Source organism: Cryptomeria japonica, chromosome 5 (assembly GCF_030272615.1).
Source record: "Cryptomeria japonica chromosome 5, Sugi_1.0, whole genome shotgun sequence".
NCBI lineage: Eukaryota > Viridiplantae > Streptophyta > Pinopsida > Cupressales > Cupressaceae > Cryptomeria > Cryptomeria japonica.
Genome location: NC_081409.1, coordinates 909,642,647 through 909,664,457, shown reverse-complemented (window position 1 = coordinate 909,664,457; position 21,811 = coordinate 909,642,647). Strand labels below are relative to the sequence as shown.

Below are 21,811 nucleotides of genomic sequence, written 5' to 3'. Positions count from 1 at the left end.
GAAGCAAATAATTCCAGATGAATTAATTAAAGCAAGCTTCTCAACAACATCAAGTTGAATATTTACCAAAGTTACAAGTGTCAGATGAGGTGGCATCCTAGTCATCACGTCTCCAATCAGTGAGGTCCATCTCAGCATGTCCAGATTCAATGTACTTAACTCATGGAAGGTGGCACAAACTCCGATGTACCTACCCTGGCTATCCATTGGTCGATTTTTCTAGAGAGGACATGTGTCCAAGCAATACAATTTTATCATTGGTCGAGCATTAAATGTTATGTAATGGTTGTAACAAACCCTAATTAGGGTTTTCATTGTAAATTCTTGGCCATTGATCTTGAATTGATCTAAGCCATCAAATTGTATTGTGGGCACTATATAAGCCCTGACATTTCATTTTGTAAAAGAGAGTTAGAGAGATAATATAGAAATAGTTGAAAGCAGTTAGTAGATAGAGAGTAGTTAGAAATTGATAGAATAGCAATTAGAGTAGAATAGGAGGACAAGGCAAGAAATTGTTGCTATTGATTGTAAACAAACTCCATTTTCATTGAAGTAATGGTGAAATATGTCGTTTTCTTGCAATTTGCATGGTTTCTTGTTGAGTCTTCAATCTTAGATGGTAGATGATTAGATGAATGGAGGAAATGTGATTGATTGATGGTGGAATTCGTATATCCATACTACTAGCAGTTTGTTGATTGCAGACTTGCCTTGTGTAGTCAACTGGAATCGTTCAGCTTAAGCTCAATTTCAATTTGTTGCCTCTTCATTGATATGCATCAACTTGGATGGTATCTATGCCTGCGGTGATGATTTGAACATCATAAAGCTTCCCTTAGAAGATCGCACTAGTCTTGTGTAGATGTTCCATTGATGTCAAAACAAGATCTAGTTAGAGTTTCATCAAAAATCAAGTCATTGCTCCTACATTCTTAGTATTAGGATTAGATCCTCTCTTCGCCCTTATCCTTTTTTCATTTTTTTTCAAATCTAAGTTAGTAAGAGCCTGTGTCCAGCAAAGCAGATCGGAAGTTCAATCATCACATGTAAGTCCCTTTGTGATCCCAGCAAATCACATCATACCACTGGAGCTTGTCCACACGTAGAGACCCTACATCAAAGAACCTTGAAGTTTCTCCGATTGATCCTTTTCGCAATATCTTCAGCATTCGGAAACTTTATTCAAGAGAGGATAAGGTACCCTTGGGTATTTTATTCTGTGTTAGGCAGTATACAAAATACACGTCAACAGTATGCCACTCCATGATGGATGCCTAACACCTGCCATATGGAGCCAAGGGGGATATGGTATTCTGCCCTTGGGCCTAGGAGGGATGGTTTCTTGGACACCCTATCCAACTAATGGACTAAAGGAATTGATTAATAACTGACTTTTATATAATAATGTGATCTCCTCTAAGAAATATAATAATCTGATTATATCCAACAATTATAATTCAAACAGTCATTAATATAGTAGATTTGATATCATTTAATATAATTCATATTTCAGATTTAATATTTTTTCATATATGTTCTCTACTTTGGTTGCAAGAAAACAGTATATAAAGGTACACCTATAAAATCCAATTACCTATTTATAGATTTGGCCAAATTTACATTAAATTAAGGTGTAACTAATTAGGGGACATTACACATAGGGCCGACCCCTCTTTGTGGTGCCCTAGTTTAGAGGTTTTAAATTTAAAAAATTAACTAAAACAAAATGGGCTCCCCTTGTAAGGTGCACTCACATTGAACAAGAAAATAAAAAATAAATAAAATATTTAAATTCTACCTTGGCCGACCAGCATGAAGGGTTGCATCCACTAGGTAAAGGGGTGCATTGGCATGTATAGAAGGGAGATCGTTTGAGATATATTTAAACATGCATTCATTGAATATTAGTCCCATTTTGGAGCAGATCTAGAGAAGACCTTGGAGCAGATCTAAGGTGCATGTATGGGCAGATTTTAAGATGAATTGTTGCAAACATATATGCAGAAATTATTGAAGATTATGAGCAGATTTTAAGGTGAATTATTGCAGACCTATTAGCAGAAAATATTGAAGATCATAAGCAGATTAAATAAGCATTTTAGAGCAGATTTGTCGAGGAGATTCATGTCAGATGCAAAAAGAAGATCATTGTAATATCCCAGTTATTTTATTTTTTATTTTCAAGGCCAACAATGAACATCAACAAGAAATTAACCCGTTAAGGTTAGAAATCATAAACTGAAACATGTTGGGAAAGTAACCCTTTCTTTCACTTTCTGATCACCATGTGCGCAATGTGGGAAGGTGAGAGCATACGGTGCTGAGGGGATCATTAGCTTAAGAAACTGAAATGCAATGCAATGCTCAGGCGGCAAGCCAGCCCCTTCCGCTTAGCTAGTGGGAAAACAAGGAAACTTGGCGATGAACCAGCCAAGTAAGATACACAAAATAAGAATCACTCAACCGCAATATTTCAGCGGGAGGACTGCAATTACATATCAACCTCAACTCGACCGCTTATGCAGTGGGAGAACCATTACACATAACTATCACTCGACCACTTATGCAGTGGGAGGACTGAAATTACAAACTTGCTTGATAGTAGGCGGCAAGCCAGCCTCTTCCACTTTTTCAGTGGGATGAGAATTACAAAGCAGAACTGGTTAGTAGTACTACTACTTAACCTTACAAAAATAGAGATAAGAGAAGGAGAGTAATGCAGATAATAACAATGCGAACATGAATTTCTGCTAAAACCAATCTGCAGGCTGGAATTACAAATCAGTAGCCTATGAAAATGCTAAAAAGCTCATAACTCCCTCAATATACATCCAAATCACTTCAAACCAGTCCCAATCCCACAATATAACCCGTGCAACAACAACTAACCCAAACCATGTTACCAAAAACCCCTCTTTAATTTGGCACACATCCCAATGCAAACAAAAAACCACGCTAAGCCTGGGAATTTCGATTTAGCTTAGAAAATTCAAAACTCGAACAAACATGCTATAAACTCACAAAGTATATCGCCAGTGCTGGGAAGGAAGAAAGAGATGATACCCATAACCGTTAGTCGCTTCAGCAGAGAGGTATGATCGAAAAGGTACTTCAGCCACAGGCAAACCAGCAAGTCTCCAGAATCACTTCAACACCAAAAATGTCTAAGGCAAGCTCTGAGAATGTAGTCGAATACAGCACGCAGCTAGGTACTATGTTTCAAGTACGAAACCGGGAAGCACTAGGGAGACGCACTCCGAAGCCTCAAGTTCTGTCACCAAAGCGGCAACATAACATTACAAATTTTCAAGATGCCTGAAATGGTAGCCCAAGGCTCTTATTTATAACTTCTCACCATCAAAATTCAAATGCAAATTCCTCCAAACTCCACTTCGTTCATTTGCATTTCATTTCACCTTCATGTGGACCCAAGTGTAGCGCCATTTTCAAGAGTCAAACTTCATGCCAAAGGTATGGACCCACGTTAACCACTTTGGCGAATATTAGGGATGCAATATAAAAAATAATACTCTAAATAATTTCGACATCCCTTAATACACATGAATTTCGCCAAACTTAGGAGATAATAGACATTAATCCCAAATTCCATAAATCAGTAGCAATTAATCAGATTAATTAAATATTAAACCTTAGGATAAGGAAATAATATTTAATTGCGTCACATATGACTCCCGTACTGATTACTGTTTGAACCAGGATGAAACTGAGCCAGGAAGACCACTGAACTGCTGCAGGATCAAGACCCTGTCCACTGCTAGAAATAGAATTATGCCATACTGCCACTTACTAAAAATAGTAAGTCAAGAACTAATGCTCCGAAAAGCATGATCTTCGTGCCCAGTGACAGGGCATGGAGAGCTCAGTAGGACAGTGTCACCAAAATAGGCATTCCCTGACTTACTAAAAATAGTAAGTCCTCGCTTCATCAATGTTGGACCCTCATTCTTCCTTCCACCTAGCCTACGGGTCTCAGGAATAGGCTAATGGACCACTGGAAGGTCATCAATGAGAAGGGGACATTACAGTCCGCCCTCCCCAAAATTGCTTGTCCTCAAGCAACTGTAAGGCTGGATGCAATAAAATCTTCTCATTTTCCCACGTAGCATCCTCTGTTGGTAGATTCTTCCATTTGATCAAGTATTCCTTGATCACTTTTCTCCTCAAAGATTGTTCCTTGAATTCAAGGATAGCTTCAGGAACCAAAACTAACTCTCTCTCCTCATCAAGTGAAGGTAACTCAGCTAAAGCAACAACATTATGTCCCATAGCCTTCTTAAGGCGAGACACATGAAATACATTATGGATCTTGCTGCTTGCTGGCAATTCCAACTCATACGCCACTTCTCCAACTCTTCTGCTGACTCTGAAAGGCCCATAGAATCGTGGCTTCAATTTCTCAACCCCACTCTTCTTGAGAGTAGACTGTCTGTAGGGCTGGAGCCTCAAATAAACCATGTCGCCCACCTCAAAGGTGCGCTCAATTTGCTGCTGATTAGCATACAACTTTTGCTGATTTTGTGCATGTTGGAGATTGTCCCTAAGAATCCTCAGAATATCTTGACTTTGCTGCATTATATCTTTTGCCTGAGGGGTTCTGCTATCACCAAATACCAAGTCCGCGAACCTAGGAGCTTCATAACCATATAGTGCCATGAATGGTGACATCCAGATGGACATGTGATAGGAGGAATTGTAACAATATTCCCCTAGGTGAAGCCATCTCACCCATGTATTGTGCTGCTCCGAGACATAGTTTCTAAGATAGCCTTCCGACCACTTATTCACTATCTCGGTCTGCCCATCAGTTTGAGGGTGATAACTGGTGCTTGGAGTGAGCACAGTACCACACAATCTGAAAATCTCCTGCCAAAAAGCACTTAGGAACTTCCTGTCCCTATCACTCACAATGTTTATCGGTAACCCATGTAATCTGAACACCTCCTGGAAGAACACTTAAGCAACTTGTGCTGCTGTAAAAGAGTTGGTGATGGTGAAGAAATGAGCAAACTTTGTAAGTCTGTCCACCACCACATAGATACTATCCTTCCCTTGAGCCCGAGGCAACCCTGTGATGAAATCCATGGAAATACTTTCCCATTTTTGACCGGGAATAGGCAAGGGTTGTAACAAACCAGCTGGTAGAGTGTGCTCATCTTTGTTCCTCTGACATGTATGATACTCCTTAATGTACTTCAAAACATCACTTTTAAGTCCCTTCCAAGAGAATCTCTCCCGGATCTGCCTGTATGTTTTGAAATACCCTTGGTGACCAGCAATGGGGATGTCATGGAAAGTCTTCAAAATCTTCTCTTTTAACTTAGATTCAACCACTATGAAGATTCTCCCCTTGTACAGTATCAATCCCTCAATCAGTTTGTACCTTTCATCATGAAAAGTACCTTCTATAAGGCCGGTTGCAAACTGATTTTTGGCATAATCAGCAAGCAGCAACTCTCTCCAATCAGCAGTAAGCTCGCATATTGAGCTTAAATGGGGTCTTCTGGATAAGGCATCTGCCACAACATTGTTTTTACCCTTAACATACTCAATATCGAAATCGTAAGCTTGCAACTTACTCACCCACTTCTGTTGTCTTTCATTCAAATCTTTCTGATGCATGAAGTGTTTAAGACTATTGTGATCAGTCTTAACAATGAATTTACTCCCCACCAGATACTGCCTGAACTTCGCAAGGGCGTGCATTATGGCAAGCATTTCCTTGTCATAAATTGAATACAGTCTTTCAGGACCTCTTAACTTCCTACTCTCAAAGACTATAGGATGCTTATCCTGCATGAGGACTGCGCCAACACCTTCTCCAGATGCATCACATTGTAGCTCAAACGGCTTGGTGAAATCAGGCAATGCTAAAACAGGGCAGGAACTCATGATCCTTTTAAACTGCTCAAATACTGTCTGTGCCTTTTCGGACCATTCAAAAGCTCCTTTCTTTGTAAGATCTGTGAGGGGGGCAGCCAACTCAGAATATCCCTTCAGAAACCTCCTATAAAATCCACACAATCCCAAAAATCTCCTCAAATGTGTTATGTTCTCGAGAGTAGGCCAATCAATGATGGCTCTAATCTTTTCAGGATCCACCTTCACACCTCCTGCACTGATGATGTGACCGAGGTAGAACAACTCTTCCATCCCAAACTCACATTTGGTCTCCTTGGCAAACAAGGATTCGGATTCCAATATGCATAACACTTCATCCAATTGCTGTAAATGTTCTTTCCAAGATTTGCTGAATATGAGTATGTCATCAAAGAATATCAAAACAAACTTCCTTAGCTGTTCTTGGAAGATTCTGTTCATGCATGATTGAAATGTAGCGGGTGCATTAGTCAAGCCAAAGGGCATGACTAGGAACTCAAAATGCCCAAAGTGGCATCTGAAAGCAGTCTTCTCCACATCTGATGCTCTCATTCTAATATGATGATACCCCGACTTGAGGTCAATCTTGGAAAAGAACACTGCTCCATGTAGCTCGTCAATGAGCTCATCAATCCTTGGAATAGGATATCGATTCTTGATGGTTTTCTGATTCAGGGCTCTGTAATCCACACACATGCGCATGGTCCCATCCTTCTTTCTCACCAAAACAACAGCCGAAGCAAAGGGGCTTTTGCTAGGCCGGATGTAACCCATGTCAAGCAATTCCTGAATTGCTTTCTCAATCTCATCTTTTTGCTTCTTAGGATATCGGTAAGGAGTAGTCATGACTGGCTTAGCTCCTCCTTCAAGCTCAATAATGTGTTCGGCACCTCTCTCAGGGGGTTTGCTAGGAGGTGGGTTTTCAAACACCTTGCTTCTCTTGGTTATCAAAGCGTGAATGTCTTTCGGATAGTTCCTATTCTCTTTTTGTGGTTCTGAGGGCATGACCATAATCTTATTTCTATCCGTGATCATTGCTTGAATATCTGAGGAATAGCTGCCCTTATCCACCAATGGATTGGAAGGCATTAGCAAACACTCTGCTGCCCACTCCACTTGATTATGGCGGATCAGCCTTTCCATTCTTTTCAAGAATACCACTTTAAGTCCCCCATGCGACATTCCTCTCAACACTACCTTCTTCCCTTCCGACATGAATTTCAGCTCCATGGTTTGTAAGTTTAGAGTGATCTCACCAAGAGATCTCAACCATTGAATTCCGAGGACTGCATCATTAGTCCCAGCAATGCTCACCACAAAGAAATCATCTCTGATTTCATGATTTCCCAACTTCAGAGACATTTTGGAATTCATTCGGTTACAGGATATAGTGGAGCCATCTGCTACCATGACTTTGAAGCCCTCAACTTCTTTTGCCACTAGTCCCCTTTTTGCCACAATCCTTTCATCAATGAAGTTATGTGTTGCACCTGTGTCAATGAGAGCAATGACATGATGCTCTCCAATCACACCCCGAACTCTAAAGGATTCATTTTTGTGAATGCTCGAGAGTTGAGCAACCACTTCTCTATCTTCTGACCCAAATTCAGGCCCTTAGGAGCCTCTTCATACTCGCTGTCCACAACTTCAGTTTGCTGTTCTGAAATTTCAGAATCTGATCCATCTGCAGAATAGCACTCCATCTGATGCAAATTCCTCTTTCCATGACACTTATGTCCCAGGGCCCAAGGTTCTCTACAAGAGTAACAAAGATTCTTCCTCCGGAGCTCTTGACGGAGCTCATCATCCATACGAGGGAACATCTTGGTCTGATTTGTAAACTTCTTCTTATCCTTTCTGAAAGGAAAAGGCTTGGACCGAATTTTACTCTTTGGGGCAGCCAACTCCATACTTCTAGATTTTTTAATAGCTTCTGCCAGGGTGGGCGGATCAAAAGATTTGACCCACTCTCTCAAAGGTTCCTCGAGTCCTTCAGTGAAAAGGACAACCAATCGCCTCTCTGAGATGCTACTCACCATGACTGACAAGTTTTGGAATTCAATCACGTAAGTGTCCAATGAACCTTGCTGCCTGAGTTGTGCAAGTTCTCTTAACTTCACCTCTGGATCCCTGGTGTCGAATCTCTGAATCAACTTGCTGGTGAAATCAGCGTATGTGGTGATTAAGTTATGACCAAGGGTGACCAACCCATGGTACCACCATTCGTAGGCCACTCCATCCAAGTGCAAGGTAGCAAACTTGATGGCATCCTCCTCCGGCATAGGCCTCAAGGACAAGTAATTGTCCAACTTCTGTACCCATGCTCTAGCTGTACTCTTAGCGCTTCCATCAAAGTGTGCTAAGGTCACTCTTCCAAGAGCTTGCTGATAATCTCTTGGGGCAGCAGACTTATAGTCATTCCTCCTTCCTCTTCATTTTCTGATTCATAAACTGATCCAGAGTTAGGATATCTTGGATCTCACTAGGAAGAGAAGCATACGCCATGTAGCTGTTTCTTATTTCATCAGTTGTGGGTATCTCTATTTCAGCTTGTTGTCCTTCTCTAGGCAGAAATACAGGTTGTAAAGGCCTTGGGGCTGAACCTCCATTGTTACTCCCGTTTCCATTGCCTACAGGAGCGTTAGAAGTGCTGGTTTCCAATCCATTGTTGGGTTGATTAGGGACCCCAACAATGTTCTGGTTAAGCTTAGCCAGAAGTAGAGACATCATGTCCATCATGGCATTGAATTGTCTCTCTGCCTTCTTATCAGGTGCCTCATTCGGTTCTGTAGTCTTATCTGCCATTGAATCCACTGAATCTGAAGTATCTAGATCCTTCTCTCTGTTTCTCAGTACTTCTGAGAAAGTGTCCGCTTCCGGCACTATCGGAATCTGAAACTGCTGTCTCTTTTGCTCTCTGTTGTAGTATCTGACGTCTCTGTCACTCATGGAGACTTTTGAACCCACTGACTCTCACAGGCTGGCAGGAAAACCAGCTCTGATACCACTGTAATATCCCAGTTATTTTATATTTTATTTTTAAGGCCAACAATGAACATCAACAAGAAATTAACCCGTTAAGGTTAGAAATCATAAACTGAAACATGCTGGGAAAGTAACCCTTTCACTTTCTGATCACCAAGTGCCCAATGTGGGAAGGTGAGAGCATACGGTGCTGAGGGGATCATTAGCTTAAGAAATTGAAATGCAATGCAATGCTTGGGCGGCAAGCCAGCCCCTTCCGCTTATCTAGCGGAAAAACAAGGAAACTTGGCGGTGAACCAGCCAAGTAAGATACACAAAATAAGAATCACTCAACCGCAATATTTTAGCAGGAGGATTGCAATTACATATCAACCTCAATTCGACTGCTTATGCAGCGGGAGGACCATTACACATAACTATCACTCGACCACTTATGCAGTGGGAGGACTGAAATTACAAACTTGCTTGATAGTAGGCAGCAAGCCAACCTCTTCCACTTTTTCAGTGGGATGAGAATTACAAAGTAGAACTGGTTAGTAGTAGTACTACTTAACCTTACAAAAATAGAGATAAGAGAAGGAGAGTAATGCAGATTATAACAATGCAAACATGAATTTCTGCTAAAACCAATCTGTAGGCTGGGATTACAAATCAACAGCCTATGAAAATGCTAAAAAGCTCATAACTCCCTCAATATACATCCAAATCACTTCAAACCAGTCCCAATCCCACAATATAACCCATGCAACAACAACTAACCCAAACCATGTTACCAAAGACCCCTCATTAATTTGGCACACATCCCAATGCAAACAAAAAACCATGCTAAGCTTGGGAATTTTGATTTAGCTTAGAAAATTCAAAACTCGAACAAACATGCTATAAACTCACAAAGTATATTGCTAGTGCTGGGAAGGAAGAAAGAGATGATACCCATAACCGTCAGTCGCTTCAGCAGAGAGGTATGATCGAAAAGGTACTTCAGCCACAGGCAAACCAGCAAGTGTCCAGAATCACTTCAACACCAAAAATGTCTAAGGCAAGCTCTGAGAATGTAGTCGAATACAACACGTAGCTAGGTACTATGTTTCAAGTACGAAACCGGGAAGCACTAGGGAGACGCACTCCGAAGCCTCAAGTTCTATTGCCAAACTGGCAGCATAACATTACAAATTTTCAAGATGCCTGAAATGGGAGCCCAAGGCTCTTATTTATAACTTCTCACCATCAAAATTCAAATGCAAATTCCTCCAAACTCCACTTCGTTCATTTGCATTTCATTTCACCTTCATGTGGACCCAAGTGTAGCACCATTTTCAAGAGTCAAACTTCGTGCCAAAGGTATGGACCCACGTTAACCACTTGGCGAATATTAGAGATGCAATATAAAAAATAATACTCTAAATAATTTTGACATCCCTTAATACACATGAATTTCGCCAAACTTAGGAGATAATAGACATTAATCCCAAATTCCATAAATCAGTAGCAATTAATCAGATTAATTAAATATTAAACCTTAGGATAAGGAAATAATATTTAATTGCATCACATATGACTCCCGTACTGATTACTGTCAGAACCAGGATGAAACTGAGCTAGGAAGACCACTGAACTGCTGCAGGATCAGCATCCTGTCCACTGCCAGAAATAGAATTATGCCATACTGCCACTTACTAAAAATAGTAAGTCAAGAACTAATGCTCCGAAAAGCGTGATCTTCGAGCCCAGTGACAAAGCATGGAGAGCTCAGTAGGACAATGTCACCAAAATAGGCATTCCCTAACTTACTAAAAATAGTAAGTCCTCGCTTCATCAATGCTGGACCCTCATTCTTCCTTCCACCTAGCCTACGGGTCTCAGGAATAGGCTAATGGACCACTGGAAGGTCATCAATGAGAAGGGGACATTAGAATCATGTACTCATCACATCATTGTTTTGGATTTAGGTGCCTTGCATTCAAGGAGATTGGTGTCTCTTGCAGAGTTGGTGCTCAGTTGTAGCGATTGGTGTCTCTAGTAGTTTGGTGCCTACATATCATCTAAAGGGGATTGGTGTCTTCTGTGGGTTGGTGCTTACAAAGTTTGTAAGAAGTTTCTAATACAAGCAATATTTTGCCGTGGTTTTCTCCCGCAAGGGTTTCAATGTAAATCGTGTGTTCTTGTGTTCCTGATTGCTAGATTTTGCATTTGTGTTACTACTATGGATGGTTATATTTTGAAGTATTGCTATTGTGACTATTTAGGTTTTGAGAAGTAAAAGTGCTTTGTTATACTGATTCATCCCCCCTCACAATATAACTGAGTTCTCTTCAATTGGTATTAGAGCTGGTTCCTTCGGATATAGACTAATAGTTAGAAGGAAGATCTAAAAAGGAGTACATATGGATGGGCAAGAAGGATACAGATTCTCATAAGCACCATTTTTGATGGGATAAATTATGCTTTTTGGAGCATAAGGATTGAAAAACTGTTTGAATGCCCTAGGGTATGATATCTGGCAGTCTGTTGCAAATGGCTACACAACCCCTTCAACTCCCTCAATGGATCAAGTAGGGAAGAAAGAAAGTAAGGACAATGCGAAAGGCAAGCATGCGATTTTGTGCTTATGCATTGCAAATCAGCTAAAGACGTGGGATATGTTGAAGAATATCTAAAGGAGATGATAAAGTGAAGATGGCAAAGCTTCAAACTCATCGAAGACAATTTAAAAAAATCTCAAGAGGAAAGAAGAGGTAAACGTAGCCTCTTATTTGCTTCACGTTGATGAGATCGTGAACACAATAAGAGGTCTTGGCGAAGAAGTTGAAGAAGCTGTGATTGTTCAAAAGGTATTAAGGTCTCTGCCTCTAAGATTTTCACAGACCAGGTATATTAAGGTAATGTTGAAGTTCATAATGGAGGATTGTAAACCCATGGTAATAGGATGTAACTCGAGGCAAATCAAACACTCTATAGGTCAATGATTGGAAGCCTATTGTACATGACATCTTTAATGTTTGACATTATTCATGTAGTTGGTATGGTAGCAAGGTTTCAAGTTGCACCTAAAGAAACTCATGTGGAAGCAGTTACAAGGATATTCAAATATTTTAAAGGCACACTATATTTTGACTTATGGTATTCATGAAGTGAAGATTTCACCTTAACAACATATAAATGGAGATTGGGCCAGTAGTATTGATGATAAAATGAGAAGAAGTGGCAGTGCATTTTTTAGGAGATAATCTTGTTTCTTTGTTGAGTAAGAAACAAGAACCAATTTTTACTATCCACTGTAGAGGTGGAGTACATTGCAGCATCGGCATCTCGTTACACTCAGGTTTTATGGATGAAGCAAACATTGAAAGATATCAAAGTAGTATATGATCATCCTATATATTTGTTTCTATCATATGTTCACTGTCCTATAGGTGTAAGGAAGTCAGAAATAAAATGAAATGAAATATATTATTGCTAAGGGCTGATCTTCAGACACTTGGCACCCTCATTAAAGAAAATTAAAAATTGCAAATAAATGTCTAATCATAGGGTCGATCACCCTCTTTGTGGTGCCCTAGTTTGGAGGTTTTAAATTTGAAAAATTAATTAAAATAAACTAGGCCGACCCCCTTGTGTGGTGCACCCACTTTGGGCAAGAAAATAAAAATAAATAAAATATTTAAATGCTACCTTGGCTGACCAGCATGGAGGTTTGCATCCATTGGGTAAAGGGGTGTATTTGCATGAATAAAAGGAAGATCATTTGAGGTTTATTTCAACAAGCATTCATTGAATAATATTTCCATTTTAGAGTAGATCTAGAGCAGATCTAAGGTGCATATATGAGCATATTTTAAGGTGAATTATTGCAGACCTATGAGCAGAAAATATTGAAGATTATGAACAGATTTTAAGGTGAATTATTGCAGATCTATGAGCAGAAAATATTGAAGATCATAAGCAGATTTAAAGAAGAATTTTTAGAGCAGATTTGTGGAGGAGAGTTAGGTCTGATTGAAGAAAAAGATCAAGTACTCATCACATCATCTTTTGGAGGTTGGTGCCTTGCATTCAATGAGATTGTTGTCTCTTGCTGAGTTGGTGCTCAGTTGTGGGGATTGGTGTCACTAGTGGGCTGGTGCCTATGGATCATCTAAAACGGATTGGTGTCTCCTTTGGGTTGGTGCCTATGAAGTTTGTAAAAAGTTTCTAATACAAGCAATATTTTGCTGTCGTTTTCTCCCACTAGAGTTTCGACATAAATCGTGTGTCGTTCTATTCCCGATTGCTACATCTTACATTTATGTTACTGCTATGGATGGCTAGTTTTGAATTATTGCTATTGTAATTAATTCTGTTTTGAAAAGTAAAAGTTCTTTGTTATACTAATTCATCCCCCCCCCTCATTATAACTAGGTGATCTTCATAGCCAATGAATCTCCTACTTAACATATAATATATTTGAAATTGTTTCTTCAAAAATGCTTTCAAAGAGACAGCAAGGCCATCATTCCTTTAAAATAAGAAAAATGGCTATTAACTTAAAATAGATACTCCAAAATTCTCATTCTCAATGGATGAAATGGTTAGTCGTCTCCGGATTCTCATAGACAAAGCATTAATTTATAGATCTATAGGAGGATCCTTTGGCCCTAAAATTCTTAAATTCCACATCCAGTGTAACTGGCACCCATTGGAAATTTTTTTAAGGTCCTTATGATCCCAAAGAGAACTTCTTGGGATGTTCTCATTGCAACAGGAAGGAGATCAAGTTTTCCAATGAGGACCTTGCTTCTTTAATAAATTGGATCTGTTCATGAAACATTGGTCTTTTGCTTTAAATCCCACAGAGGACTATTGTTCTAGTGTGGGTTTGACTAACTCTTCCTTTGTAAGAACCCTTGCTTATTCTGCCATTAGTTCTTCAGCTAGGTAGGTTTGACATTTTGTCAAACACTTTGCATGCAAATGTTTGAGTTCTGTTTTCTGAGTTTGTTTCTGCTTTATGTCTGATTTAGTGATGCCAAAACATATATAAAAACATAGAAACTACATATAATATTTGCATAAACCAATAACAAGCTTGCCACAATCGATTTGCACTTTATTCAACAATGAACCAGGTCTGATTGAACTTTTATCAGGCCTGATTCAAACTGTATCAGACTGGTAATTTTCACAACATGTGCCTATAGTAAGCAAAACAAACTTAAGATTTGGGTTCTTTGCATACCCGATTGTTTATCTCGTTGTGTAGACCCAATATGACATCAAATAGTGCATGTATGGTTGAAGGAAATGTCTGCAGATAAGTCTGGGATAAATCTGATTATATTCTGAGGATATGGCAGCCAATACCAAACCTTAGTCTCCTCCAATGAAAGAGGCTAGGTCTGGAGAATAGGGTAATGAAACCCTAGTTGGAAGTATTGGCAGTACAACCCATAAATTTGCCACCAAACCCTTGTAGCTTAATTCTGACATGAAATTGCAGAGGTCTGAAATATAAATCTGCAGACAAGAGAATGATGCTAATAACCCCAAAATGCTTTCCCAAGCAAGACACTTCTCCTCCAAACCCTAGCAATATATCCATTGATGAAAATATGCCATTATAAACTTCAGATCTGAATTCCTTTGCCTTCAATATGCAATAAAAACTTCAAACCCTAATTGATATGATAATCTCCTCTCAAAACCTGGCTGTTTGAAGCTCAATAATCACCATAAACATGGAATAAGCCCAATGATGAATCCTGAATGAATCCACCTCTCAAAGTCGAGTTGGGCTTGTGTCCAATCCACTGATTTCCAAGGGTTTCTGTCCTCAGAAATGGCTGAACCTGTCAAGACCAGATGATAATGGAGAAATTTCAAGTATCACAAATCAACATCATGAGCTTACGAGGTGATAGATTAACATTTATAATACCTCCTTGCACAACCTTGGACCTCAAAATCACTTTATATGATTTTAAATAATTTGTCTCCTCTCCAAAAGGGGTCATACCACTCCTAGGCATAAAATATTTTATTTTTAAAATTCACTTTGCCTTTTCTTTTTATAAAGTCACTTTATGAAATTTCCGTTTTATTTTTTTGAAGTGACTTTTATAAGATTATTTTATAAAGCTCATTAAAATAATATTATAATCTTTTATTTCTCCATGGCCAAAATATGAACAAGTCCAGCTGATCATTCCTTACACCTCCAAATTAGCCTACCGGAGTGATGGAATAGGTTAATCGTATCTCTGAGTGATCACTATGGAGAAGGGGACATTACATCCTCTAAGTCAGTACGAGTCTGAATCTTGTCATGAAAAAGTTGGTTCTGCAATTGGAGAATACATAATGGCCTTGGAGATGACACTTAAAGTAGGAGTCTTCAATTTTAAATTATGGTTGCATCTGCATCATTATAGATCTGAAAATCCTCTTTTGAACAGGCTTATATGTGATATGATAGACCTAGAATGGTAACAGCATATTAATTATGAAAATATTCCATTCTGGTGCAGAAACTGCCATGATAATGAATCTAGCCAGAGTTTGTGCACTAGCATCACTATGATCACAGCATAATCAAAGGAAATAGAAGACCAGACCTTTATAGATCCTATTCTCTAGGCACCAAGATCCATGTCGACTCTGGATTTCCAAGCTTTCAATTCTTTGGATTTGTTATAACCAGAAGGCAAATTTCAATGGGCATACACTTGAAAAAGAAGCCAAATAATCTTACCTCACTATAGATTGCTGTAAGTAATCCTTTTGATCTTCTTCACTTAGGATTGATGGATTATATGTAAACAATTCTTGTTCCAATGAATAACTCTTTGAGAATCCAGAGCTACAAATTTCTCCTGGTCAGTCCTTTGGAACTTTTGAATTGCTTTCAATATTCCTTGGAACTTCATCAACAATGAAAAGTAGAAATAAAACTCAATTTGCAAGGTCCATTCAGCAACATGATCTTATGTCAAATCTTCTGTAATGGCCCCTTAGCATATTTTATTTTTTGTAGGCTAATTGGGATGTTGCAAGGTAATAATTAATTAATTACATTAAGTTGTCTAGACATATTCATTTTAAAGGCAACTTATTTTTAATTAATTATTTTTAGAAGGCTTGGACATTATTATAAAATGACTTATTGGGGTCCAAAGGTAAAGTTAAATTAATAGAAATTTCAAGCGTCACTTTAGAAGGAATTGAATTATAATATTTTATTATTTTTAAAAGTGTGTATACAATGGAAATTTTTGGAGAGAAGAGGTCATTTTGTTTATTTCATCAAACTCCATTCTTCTGAGGTTGAACATTGTTTATCTTTTCTGACTTTGGATGAAAACTCTTCAGCAAAGAATGCTTTCAAGGATGAAAGGTCTCCTAGCCATTTGAGTGATTTCATCGAGGAATCACTGCAGTACTGATTGTTGGAAGTTTTTGAAGATTTTTTTGATTTTTGGAGTTTTCTACAGTGATCCATATGACTGCTACAGTCCATATTCCAGCAGTTTGTGAAATTTTCTGTTTTTTGGGCATGGTTATTGCAATCATTTATGCGAGTTTTAACACACAGCAAGGAGGCTGTACTGGTATTTATTGTTGTATTTCTGATTTTCAGTTGTCCTAGTTTCAGCTGTATTCAAGGCTCCAACATTACTTCAGTTTACAACTTTGCATTCATCAATTAATGAAGACAGTACAACATATTGGGGTTACTACACTTGAAATAATACTGTCAGCGTTATTTCAGTTAATTTTAAGCCAGCCTGTTCATAAGCTAACATTTTGCTACAGAATTAAATCTCATATTCAACTCGGTGATAGAGCTAACAGGTACTATCAAAGAGAACTCAAAAGAGGACAGATTAGTTTCCTTGAAAATCCAAAAAATAGGTTTCATTTGTAGATTGGGAGGTTGAAGAAATCATGGGGGACAGAGAAATGAAGACTAATAATGAAGGGAATAAAACAGATCTGTAACTCCATGCTCTCGTACATAGTCAGTATTAGTTCACAAATTTAATAACCTTATGGTTACAAAATATGAACACTTTAGGAGTCAATTAAAGTCACAATGGTGAGGCTAGTAACTCGAACAATAACAATATATTAATAATAGTTCCAGAATTACAATTGGATCAACATCTAGCCTCTCATGCCAAAGCTTCTAGATAGAGAAGGTGGCCCTGAAGGTGATGGGGAACACAAAATAACAGAGAAAGCCATTTAGATTATCTACATGAGTATCAGTCCTTAGGGGATGAATTTCATGTTGTGAAGTCGTTGACTGATTTTTGCCAATTGAAAATGAGGAACTGAAAGAGAGAGGTACCCACAAGTAGGACCTAGAGTGAAGGTTGGACAAGTTGTCCATATCTTAGTTTTGATGACTCAAACAAATGCATAGCATGTTCATGGATTCAATTTTTGGATACATACTTCTCATTAAATCCTATGTTTGAGAGAGAAGCAATAAAATATGCCACACTGCATTTGGAGGGAGATGCCCATGACTGGTGGTATCATGGAATAGTGAACTAGGGCCATAGTTTAATACACTCTTATGCAGATTTCAGCCAAAGGCCTATCAACAATAGTTCTAGATGTATCAAAGAGGAGGTTATTTATTGAGGGCTTGATTGAACCACTTAGCTCATCTTTGCTCCTAAATACAACCTGCACAACTTTTGCCACCTTTGCCAATCACACACCATTGGAATGATCTAATCAATATTATATATGAATTCCAATATTAATTGCATCCTTAAGTCGGCCTAGAACATATTTACAACATCGGCAAGTCGGCCACAAGTTCAGTTCTTTCAGATTGGTCCTAAAGCCAACGTGATACACTAGGAGTAGGGTCACGCGATGTGTCACCCAACATGAACTCAATTGGTCCCAAACTCCCTTCACATGCTTCCTCTAGCTGGCACACATTACCATTCTGTGGCACATCCATTAGAAACATTAGCATAGTCAACAACCTAATACAATGACCACTATATCACTTAGAAGTTATAACCTTCTATATGCTTGACCAAATCCTCTGAAACTTTGGAATAATATACTTCATATGCAACTTTACTTTACTTCCAAATCGCAAGCCATAATTCATTTTTGCGGTAGAATATAGTACCAAAAACTATGAGTGCACATATTGTCTCTAAGCAATAGACCTAAAAACTTATTGCAGACACTTCTAGGCAACAACAAATATGCTAGACTATCAGGAACAATTTATATTGGTACAAGCTGTGAACTATCTGCCAACAATTGACTCTGTCCTTGAAATGCTTTGGCATGTCATGATATACGTAATTAATACTTCAGCAAACCTCCAGATACTTTGACATCAATGACAACACCATTGACATCAATGACAATACTTTGTTCAACAAAAAGTCCCCGAGACTTCATTTAAAGCGAACTTTGATGCCTTAAGACTTGAGCACTGATTCAGTCAGAACTGGGCAAATTTTCATTTTGTAGCTGCCAAAGTCTTTTGTGGGGCCTTCTTATTATCGTACCTCATAAGAATTTCAGCACTCTTGTGATGTCCTCAATTTGTATATAACTCCATATTGGAACGATGAAATGGGTCTCTTCATTGCTTCATAGATTGTGTTCAAGCTATCTCTCTTGCAAATCTAATCATCATGGGTGCCTTTAAAACTATCTGCCGTTCCTTCCCTAATTTACTCAAAACAACCTTTGTAGATTTGGGGGGTGGGTGGGAAGGCCCTCCTATTCTAGCTTATTCTAGCAGGTGTATCCTTAGAATAGTAGGGCATTGATTCGAGCAAGAGGTGGATTAGCCCTACTATTCTAAAGGGGGGTGGGGGTGTGAGAAATAAGGCACAGGCGCATGCTAGGTTCAATGTCTCTCAATCATAGTTGAGGATCGGATGGTTGCCAGAGTTTTTTGAGAGGTCTGAAAGAAAGAATGCCAAAAAACTGGAATGGTATTCTGTTCATAAGAAAACAAGAACCTCGACCAACTTTTCTACCTCCCAACCACCCTTGTACTCGACCGATCAATTCTTCCGATATATATATAAGAAGAGTGAATTTTCTCCTATATATAGGTCCCAATAGAAGGGCAAATGTAGTCAAAAAACAAGGAAAGTGGCTAAGTTGAAAGCTCATATAGAAGGACAAGAGCCTGTTGGGAAGGTGCTTTGCACCTTGCATACCATGTTGTTCATTCATGTGGCTCACCTAGAGATTGGGGATATCATAGTTGGTTAGGCAACTTTGGAAATTATGTAAAATTTGACCCTCATGTAGAGTAGGATGCCAAAGTTGAATACAAAAAATTGTAGGACACTTGGAATGTTGTATGTCATAGTGGGCGGTACATTTGAGGTTGCTAAAATAAAAATAACCATGCATGTGGAATGGGACACCACATTTCATAGAGGACAAAATTTGTAAGTGGGTTTTTGGAATTTACTACATTCAGTTGGTGTAAGTGGTGGAAGGCTTCTACTATCTTTAATTGGTGTAATATGTGTAAGGCATCTTGCAAGCAACATCTTTGAGTGGGAGTTACATTGGCACATGAGTTTGGGGATTTGTGCCACATCAAGAGGATTTATAAAGCCATTTGGGATACTCTTGGTAAGGTGGCATGAATTCTCAAAACCATGGTTTTCTATTTAGTAATTGCCTATTTAATTTGGGCTTGGGTGTAATGTTTGTTAGACTTGTGTGAATATTATCATTGTTGTCATTGATGTCAAACTTGGTTACCCGGTTGGACTAGATGAGGCTTGTTGAGCTACAGTAGAAGATAGGTACGTAATATGTTGCAGTAAAATATAGATGATATATTGGAGTCATTTCTGGAAGATCCTCTTCTTCAGAATCGTGTGTTTTGCTTATCTTGGTTTATATCCAGTTCCGGTATTAGCTGTGTGTGTTTTGGTATGAGTGGTATCGGTTATATTAGTTGTATTTGTTTTATGTTTCAATATTTGTGGAATCTATGGTATCTGTATCTTTGGGTTTGTGCTTATGGGTTCAAGTCTAAGGGTTTGATAGACCCCTGTTTTGCTCCGGTAATTAAGGTGTATGTTTTGGTAAATGGAATATGTAAAGGATCAAGTGAAGGTCGACTTTGTTATCATGTTTTTGGTCGAAGCTTTATTGGATAACTTGTTGATTCGAGCATTGTGTTATTGTGTAAATTATTTGTGCTTGGCTGACATAGTATCTTGGTATATGTGCTTACCGGTATATATATACATAGAAGAAGTGTGTGTGAAAATCATCAGATAGAAGAGCAATGTGTGGATTAGGGGAGCATGTGTGTTATGTGGTAGAATAAGGAGTGTGCGAGTGACAGAGTTGTGGACAGTGTTGTAGCAATCCTTTATTGGATCTGCTGCAAGTAGTTGGTTCAGCAGAGTAGTGCAGTAATCCCTTACCGGACTTGCTGCAGGTGATTGTAGACAGTGATACAGTGATCCCTTGTCGGATCAGCTATGAGTTTTGTTAATTGTTATTTGAGCTTAACTTGGAACCAACCTCATGCATTTGGAGATGCAATTTTTCTCAGTTCAATTATTTTCTATTGCAGTGAGCATTTCGACAGTGAGCCACCCCTCTTTGTAAACACCATATATCACTCTCTGTGTTTATTCCCATTTTGGGTTTTTCCACATATACAATCTGGTGTTCAATTTATGGTTTAGAATGTTATATACCAATACATATGCTAAACAAAACCATTACAAATTTCAAATTGTGCAACATAACATACTAATTTAAATTCAGTTTTCAATATCAAAAAGGTCAAACTAGAATGTCATGATAGATAAGTTCCGAGTTCACTAATCAGCATTGCAGAATATCAAAAAGATCAAATTAGAATCACTAAACATTTCGGCATCTAAAAACACGAACCCTGGATGAACCCGCAGGAGATTCGTTTCAGAATCCGATTTTGGTACGTTTCGTACCCGGAATCGCCTGAAAAATCCCACGATTCAGCAACTTAACTTAAATTTGATTTGTAAGATCTATTTCTGAACTAGGTAATTCTCTTTATCAACAAATTTTGTAATTCTGAGACTAAAGAAATCTGAAATTTGAAGCTCTCAAGTTGCAAAAATATGTGATGTTGTTTCATATTTGTTTACTATTGCAAATACATATTGCTGTTCAATATTATCAACTCAAAACATTGCAAAACAAAAACACAAACCCTTCTTTAACTTCTGTCTAGTTCTGAAAGATAAAATCAACCAAACAAAAAATAGTACAGGGAACAAGCAGGTTATTTTCAGTTCTACAGTTTGTTCAGTGTTCCAGAATAGGGTGGGACATTACATTGGAATAGTTGATTTATTGCTGATTTTGGATATAGGAAAATGCTGCCAGGATGTTGCTGAAATTTCTCTGGGATTGCTATTTACTGTAAAATCAGTGTTAGTGATCATCTCATTGTATTTGGAAGCACGCTAGGTGTTAATGTAATAAGATCTCTACTTTTGCACTGGGATTCTTTTAGTAAAGTGTTATCCCAGGATACATATGGTGTTGATCTTCTCTGTGTTGATTTCTCCGTGTTATTTTATTGTCATATTTAATCTATATTGGATTTGAATCAGATTTTGAAACCATTAAGTTGCTCCTGACAACTAAATTTTATCACACATTTTTCAATAGAGGTAGGCTTTCTTTTGATGCAAAATGCATGCCAGTATCAACTCTTCCATCATCCTCAAAAATCCCATTACTGTTGAAGGCGAGGACTTGCAAGTTCCTTCAAGCCAGCAAAATATTCTCCTTTGCTAATGGCACCACCTCCAAAATCTCCCACTCTAAAGAAATCACATTGGTGGGGATCAACCTCAACTGATCTGTCACTACAACTTTCATGCCGAGGCTCCTCCTTGTTATACTTATTTTAATTCTGCTAGAT

The 21,811-nt window shown here is 38.5% G+C and overlaps 1 protein-coding gene across 2 annotated transcripts in view; it reads left to right on the top strand.

Moving 5' to 3' along the window:
* The window catches only part of LOC131066217 (DEAD-box ATP-dependent RNA helicase 22), a 111,901-nt gene that overhangs the window by 70,260 nt on the left and 19,830 nt on the right, over positions 1–21,811 (top strand). The window lies entirely within an intron of this gene.